Source organism: Orycteropus afer, unplaced genomic scaffold, assembly GCF_000298275.1.
Source record: "Orycteropus afer afer isolate SDZICR_OR568_19922 unplaced genomic scaffold, OryAfe1.0 scaffold00111, whole genome shotgun sequence".
NCBI lineage: Eukaryota > Metazoa > Chordata > Mammalia > Tubulidentata > Orycteropodidae > Orycteropus > Orycteropus afer.
In genome coordinates, this window is record NW_006921698.1 from 2466899 (window position 1) to 2475012 (window position 8114).

At 34.4% G+C, this 8114-nt stretch overlaps 1 protein-coding gene across 1 annotated transcript in view; it reads right to left on the reverse strand.

Annotated features, from left to right (window-relative positions):
• MDGA2 (MAM domain containing glycosylphosphatidylinositol anchor 2) overlaps positions 1-8114 on the reverse strand; it is a 1222586-nt gene that overhangs the window by 134899 nt on the left and 1079573 nt on the right.

The following is an 8114-nucleotide window of genomic DNA, read 5'->3' on the forward strand; positions in this document are numbered from 1 at the left end:
TTTTTTTTTTTTTTTTTTTTTTTACCAATTTCTGCAATCTAAAAGTGACCAAACATGCAGTTATGGTCTATAGATAATTACTGGTGATTAGAATGCAAAAGTTGGAAACAAAGAAGAAGCATCAGTAGTGGGAAAATATGGATTTGGTGATAAAATGAAGCTGAAGAGTGCATGACAGAATTTTGCAAAAGCAATGATTTATTCATTGCAAATACATTTTTGCAACAACATAAACAGCAATAACACAAGTGGACCTCACCAGATGGAATATACAGGAATTAAATCGAGTACATCTGTGGAAAAAAGTGATGGACAACCTCAATATCATCAGTAAGAATGTGGCCAGGGGCTGACTGTGGAACAGACCACCAATTGCTCATATCCAAGTTCAAGTCAAAGCTGAAGAAAATTACAAGTCCACAAGAGTCAAAATACAATCTTGACTATATGCCACCTGAATTTAGAGACCATCTGAAGAATAAATGTGATGCATTGAACACCAGTGAGCAAAAACCAGACAAATTGTGTGATGACATCAAGAGCATCATACAGGAAGAAAGCAAATGAACAATGCAGGAAACATCAAAAGAAGGTGGAAAGAATACACAGTCACTGTACCAAAAACCTGGTCAACGTACAATCATTTCAAGAAATTGAATATGATTAAGAACCAATGGTATTTAAGGAAGAAGTCCAAGCTGCACTGAAGGAATGGCAAAAATCAAGGCTATGGGAATTGATGGAATATTCATTGAGATATTTCAACAAATAGATGGATATAACACTTGAAGCACTGGCTCATCTATGCCAAGAAATTTGGAAGACAGTTTCCTGGCCAATTGACTGGAAGAGATCCACATTTTTGACCATTCTAAACAAAGGTGATTCAACAGAATGCAGATATTATTGAACAATATCCTTAATATCACACACAAGTAAAATTTGCTATAAATAATTCAAAAACAGGTGCAGCTGTACATCAGCAGGTGACTGCTAGAAATTCAAGTTGGATTTAGAAGAGGACATGGAGTGAGGGATATCACTGCTGATGTCAGATGTATCTTGGCTGAAAGCAAATCAGAAAGACATTTACCTGTGTTTTATTGCTTATACAAACACATTTGACTGTGTAGATCATGACAAATTATTGATAACATTATAAAGAATGGGAATTCCAGAACACTGAACTGTGCTCATAAGGAGTGTCTACATAAACAGAGTCAGTTTTTCAAACAGAGCAAGGGAATACTGCATGGCTTGAAATCAGGAAAAATGTGAGTCAAGGCTGCATTCATATTTATTTAATTTATATGCTGAGCAAATAACCCCAAAATGTGGACTTGTTGAAGAACATGCATCAACATTGGAGGAAGATTCACTAAACCTGCAATATCCAGATGGCACAATCTTGCTTGCTGAAAGCTAAGAATATTTGTAGAATTTACTGAAAACAAAACAAAAAACCAAACTCATTGTTGTTGAGTTGATTCTGATTCATAGCGACCCCTCCTTGGGTTTCCCAGGTGGTATCTCTACAAAAGTACAGTGCACAGTCTTCCTTGAGGAAGATCAAATACTATAGCCTTCAATATGGATTACATTTCAACATAAAGAAAAGAAAAATCTTACAACTGGACCAATAAGCAACATCATAATAAATGGAGAAAAGACCAAAGTTGTCAAAGATTTCACTTCACTTGGACCCATAATCAATGCTCATGGAAGCAGCAGTCAAGAAATCAAAGGATGTAGTATATTGGGCAAATCTACTGCAAAAGACATTTTTACACTGTTAAAGTGAAAAGATGTCATTTTGATGCCTGACCCAAGTCACTGTCTTTTTAATAGTCTCATATGCATGTGAAAACCGGACAATGAATGAGAAAGACAACAGAAGAATTAAAGCATTTGAATTGTGGTGTTGGGGAAGAGTATTAAATATACCATGGACTGCCAGAAGCACAAATAAATCTATTTTGGAAGAAGTACAGAGAGAATGCTCCTTAGAAGTGAAAATGGCGAGACTTTGTCTCTAGTATTTTGGTCATGTCAGGGAGTGCCATTCCTTAGAGAAGGAGATCATGCTTGGTAAAATAGAGGGTCAGTGAAAAAGGAAAAGACCCTAATGGAGATGGATGGACACAGTGGCTGCAACAACATGCTCAAGCATGTCAACAGTTGCGGGGATGGTTCAGGACCAGACACTGCTTCTGTTGTACATAGGGTCTCTGTGTTGAATCTGACTTGATGGCACCTAAAAACAACAAAAACAGTGCATCTAACACATTATGAACATTTTATTATGAAAACCTGGGGCATTATTTAACAAGATTAGATAAATTGACATTTAAAACAGAAAAAGCATATAAATGAGTTAAAACGTCTTATAAGCAAAAGGGTACTGTAGTGTCTAAGGTGCTTGACTGCTAACCAGAAGGCTGGCAGTTCAAACCTACCAGCCACTCCTCAGAAGGAAGGTTAGGCAATCTACTTCTGTATACTACCTCGGAAACCCAAGGACGGGTCGCTATGAGTTGGGTCCGACTCGATGGCATATAACAGCAAGAAGGATCTAATACTAAAATCTGGTTAGTTGGTTTCTACTTTTATTTTAGTGAAGACTCTCAACAAGATAGATTGACACAGTGGCTACAAGAATGCACTGAAGCATATCAAGAATTGTGAGGATGGTGCAGGACCAGGCAGTGTTTTATTCTGTTGTACATAGAGTCACTATGAGTTGGAGATGACTTGATAGCACCTACCAACAACAACAACATTAACTGGGCACAGCAAAACATTTCAGGACTGCAGTTTCCTCATCAATAATGTAATGGTCATCTGTAAAAGCCATTGTAGCACAGAAATTAATGAGTATTTGAACATTAGGATGTATCTAATTATGTACAAAAGATAATTATCAACACAATATCTTAATCCACTATTAGCCCATCTGTTCTATTAATAATAGAGCTAGCTGAATATTTGCTATAAGTGCAGGAAGGTTATTAATTAAACTTTATGAAAACAATTAAACATCTAAACCAGAGAAGCATCTTAATTTGAAAATAGTTTAAAGCTACTGAAAATCTTAAATTACAGAAGATCATAGGAAATAAAGTGAAAAAAAAATCCACCCATTTATTAGTAAATAAAAACATTAATGTTATCATATTTGCTTCGTATCTATGTGTGTAACTCTACCTTGTACTTCTCTTTAGATCCATGTCTTTTCTAACTCCCTCCAGAGACAAATTATACTCAGGATTGTTTTTTTAAACTTTTCCAAAATATGTGTTTACACTTATGCAACATGTTTATGAATACACAGCAATTGTCCCAACCTGGCTGTATCATCATCTTGCTGATGTAGAATGCATATAATACCAATGTATGGCACACCAGAGTTCATTCCCACTATTCATCTATTTTTATTGCTTCATATATGATCATGATCTCCTCATGCTATCAACTAATAATGATTAAGAATCTCCTTTATGTTCACGGTAATGCTAGCTGGCATTTTATGGTAGAGAAAATATGCATTTTCTAAAGATTTATACTACTTTTGATGGCAATGTTTCATTTGCTACAAAAACTAGGCACTGAGAATTCATAGATGTAGTTAAATATATAGACTAATCAGTGTTGCTCTTTTGATTATGCAATCCAATATTCCTTTGAAATAGATCTCACCAGAAAACGAAAATTGTATTTTTTTTTTTTTATTCTAAGAGCTACATTGTTTTAATTTAGTGTTACGTTGAATTAGTCTGGAGTTGTTTTTACAGATATAAATGACAATTGGTTAAATGCCTTGACTTTTTACTACCACAAGCAATAAATGTTATTTTGATTCTTCAGAGGGTTTATTTTCTCATCTTGACTACGATGTCCACTCTATACTTGATCTCAGGGAACATCATTCTATCTGTTTTTAATCAAAGAAAGTATTCCCTCTACTCAGCTCTATTATTGAGTCACTATATCAGCTATACAATATGATTTACATATTTTCCAACAAGAGCCTAGTATGTGCCTGTCACATTTTTTACATATCATATATTGGAATGCTCTTCTCATTCCACTGGAAAAATTCTTATTTTATCTTGGGTTGTGACTTTGTTCATTGATTAAACATTGCTTGAGTATTTATTATGATACCTTGGTTTCCAAGGACCCAATTTTTTTGAAGTTGAAATGAAATCAAATAGTTTTCTGTATAGCAATCTATTGACTACTGTTTGTGTGTGTGTGTTCATCTAATTAGATTTGTCAAATCCAAGCCTCTTTATAACTTTATGTCAACTGAAGCAAGAAGCAGATTTTAAATGATGTAGAGTCAATGAGAATCACATTTTGGTCTCAACACACACACTTTTAAAGAAATGAAGATTTATAAAAAATATAAAATTTTGTTTGAAATATTTTCTTAAAAATCATTGTTATTAAAGGAGTAATAACTAAGGAGTTAATATTACTATCATTATAGAAATTTGCGTTAATAATCAACTTGCTAATTAGAATAATTATGTCTGACACACAAAAGAATATGAAGACATTCAGAGTCCCAGTGAAGCAAACCAAGTACTTTTCTGAGCCTCATGTGATTCATAAATGAGCAAGCAACCCAAAGGAGAATATCTGTGATTGTTCAAACATCTAAGAATATTTGAGAAAATTCACAAGAGTCTTTTTCCATCAAGTCTTTATGATATCTCTAATACACAAGTAGGGGGCAGTGGTGCTTCAGTGGTAGAATTCAGTTCAAACCCTCCAGCCACTCCTCAGAAGGAATGTTGGACAATCTACTTCCATAGTGATACCAACTGGGAAACCCAAGGAGGGGTTGCTATGAGTCAAATCCGACTCCTCGGCAGTGCATTGCATTTTTGTTTATGCTGATGACCCACAAGCAGCTCCCACCCATCTGTCAGTGGAGGCTAGCTTGCTGCTATCCTAAGTAGATTTCAGCAGAGCTTCCAAACTGACTGACTAGGAAGAAAAAACCTGGAATCTACTTCCAAAAAATTAGCCAAAAAAATCTATGGATCACAATAGTTGGATCCCATTGTACATAGTATCATCATGTATGGGAGGCTGATTAGACAGCAAGTAACAGCACCAACAACAATACACATGTTAACATTCAATTTTGACATAAGAACGTGTTTTCTTAAAGAATTGTCGTGTTGTTATTGGGTGCTGTCTAGTCAGGTCCAACTCATAGTGACTCTATGCAACAGAGAAGAACTGCCCGTGGGTTTTCTTGGCTGTAATCTTACAGGAAAAATGGGAAGTGTTTCTCCTGCAAAGCCTCTATGTGGGTTAGAACTCTAGTTAACAGCTGCACCATCAGGGGAGACCATAAATAATGGAAACTGTATATTATCCCATAATCCTTAAATTCGTAAGACAAAACTTGATTAGAAACTCTGGCCTCAGGTGAGTACTTCCATGTATCCAACTTCAGGGTCTTAGCATCTTAGTTACTAAGGAAATTCAGACTTGCACCCTTGGTATTCTATACCGCAGTGTCTGAAATAGTCTATCAGAGTAGTCTCTGCAGCTATCAGAAGTGATATGGAAATAACAGATGGATTAAAACAAAACTAATGGAACAGCCAACCTTATGCAAAACAGACAACTAGGCTCACTTTTAATCTCCTAGAAGACTTTTCTCCGTACCTAGATGATTATTCTTCATCTCATTTCATTCTCACAAGACCACGATCTATTAACTTACTATGAGATAAGTTGCTAAGTCCTAAACTTAGATGAAAAAGACTAAGATTTCATTTGTCTTTGGAAGACTTGCTTTATTCAAGGACACACATGTGGACAAAAAAGATTTTAGATATTCAAAGTAATTCTCAGTAATGCAATCTTTTTTAAGCAGGTGGGACTTCATGAAATCCAGGTAAAAATACAAAGTACTAATCTTTGCATCATCATAAATAAAAATGTTTCATTATTTCCCTTGCTAAATGCACTCATAATGTTCCCAAATTCCATTTTACTCTTTTATTTATATCCTTTTGATGTTTCATGCAAACTATTTCATACATAATTATTGACAGAAAATAGTTTGTGCCATTATTTTTATGCACACTAAACCACACACAAACTGGAAATAGAAGCAAATGAATGGAAGAGTGAGTAATACTCCTGAACATTAAAATTCATTATGTTATTTTCTAGATAAATGAAAATATAGTAAACCATTTTTACTTTATTACTAGATGCTTTTAGCATCAATATGATTGATCAGGTACATACCAGAAAAAAAATGAAGCTACTATAAGCATTAATTCAATTCCCAATAACAAGAAAAATACTAATCCTTGCTGAATTGTTTGAAAATTAGATAACCAAAGCTAAACACTGTGATGGTTACAGAAATAACTAAATTAAATGTAAATCCATGAGAACAAATAGTTATATTGTTGTCATTGATGTTACACATAGTTACATAGATGAAATGATTGAATAGGTTAAAAACCAGTATTTTGTTACATTAATATATTTATAAATCTCTCTTAAGTTAAAATAATTCAATATGAAGATTACTCTATAAAAAGAAAAGGATTAATCGATGAATAATATATAGTTACCATGAGTTGGAGCCAACTCAATGGTACCTAACAAAATACATTTAGTAGAGGCCACTCTAAGCTAGTTATTTGGTTAGAGAATAAGGAAAACTGAAACGGCAAATGAAAGTGGAAGAAGTTATTACTGACTCATTTTAGCCAATGTACTTCTTCATTTTTCTCCTGAGATAGAGCTATAACCCCATTTTCCATTAGTACAGTTTGAAAAATGTCTGACAATTATAAACATGCTGAAAAAGTAAAAACAAGCCTTTTTTGCCTTCATAAATTTTCATGAGATTCTCTGGATACAGAATGAATTTTGATGATACCAATGTTCCCCCTATCTATCTTATTTATCACAGTATTAATCATTTTCTGAAATTATTCTATCTGTTCACTTCTCTATTGCCTGCTCTCTATCAGAATATAAGCTCCATGCAAGCATGGAAATTTTCTGTCTGGTCTGCTTCTTGTTCCCTATAAATATAACAACATATGGCATCTATTTACAAAGGAAAAATCAAGGAACAATATGGCTTTGGTGAATTATTTACAAGAGCATATGTCTTATTACACTGTTCTTTCATGTAGATCATATGTCAGCAGGGGTTTTTATTTAATCATTTATTCATTGAATCATTAAGTCATTCAAGAGACACTTAATGATCCTCTACAAGTCCACAAGAGTCAAAATATGACCTTGATTATATCCCTCATGAATTTAGAGACCATCTAAAGAATAGATTTGATGCATTGAACACCAGTGAGTGAAAACCAGAGTAATTGTGGGATGACATCAGGAACATCATCCATGAGGAAAGCAAAAAGACAGGAAAGGAAGAAAATACCAAAATGGATGTCAAAGATACTCTGAAACTTTCTCTTGAATGGAAGAAATGACAAGATAAAAGATCTGAACAGAAAATTTCAAATGGCAGCTCAGGAAGACAAAGTCAATTATTATAATAAAATGAGCAAAGACATGGAGTTAGAAATCAAAAAGGGAAGAACATGCTTGGCTGCTTTCAAGCTGAAAGAACGGAAGAAAAGATTCAACCTCGAGTTGCAACTTTAAAAGATTCTATGGGCAAAATATTGAATGATACAGGAAACATCAAAAGAATGTGGAAGTAATATATAGTCATGGTACCAAAAGGAATTGCTTGATGTTCATCTATTTCGGAAGGTGGTATATGATCAAGAATCAATGGTAATTAGGGAAGAAGTCAAAGCTGCACTGAAGGAATTGGTGAAAAATAAGCTCCAGGAATTGATGGAATACCCATTGAGATGTTTCAACAAACAGATGCAGTGCTGGCGGCACTTAGTCATCTACACCAAGAAGTTTGGAAGACTGCTACCTGGCCAACTGACTGGGGGAGATCCATATTTGTACCCATTCCAAAGTAAGGTGATCCCACAGAATGTGGAAATTATTGAACAATATCATTAATATCACATGCAAGTAAAATCTTGTTGAAGAATGGGTATAGGGATGGATAGATAGGTGAACAGGCT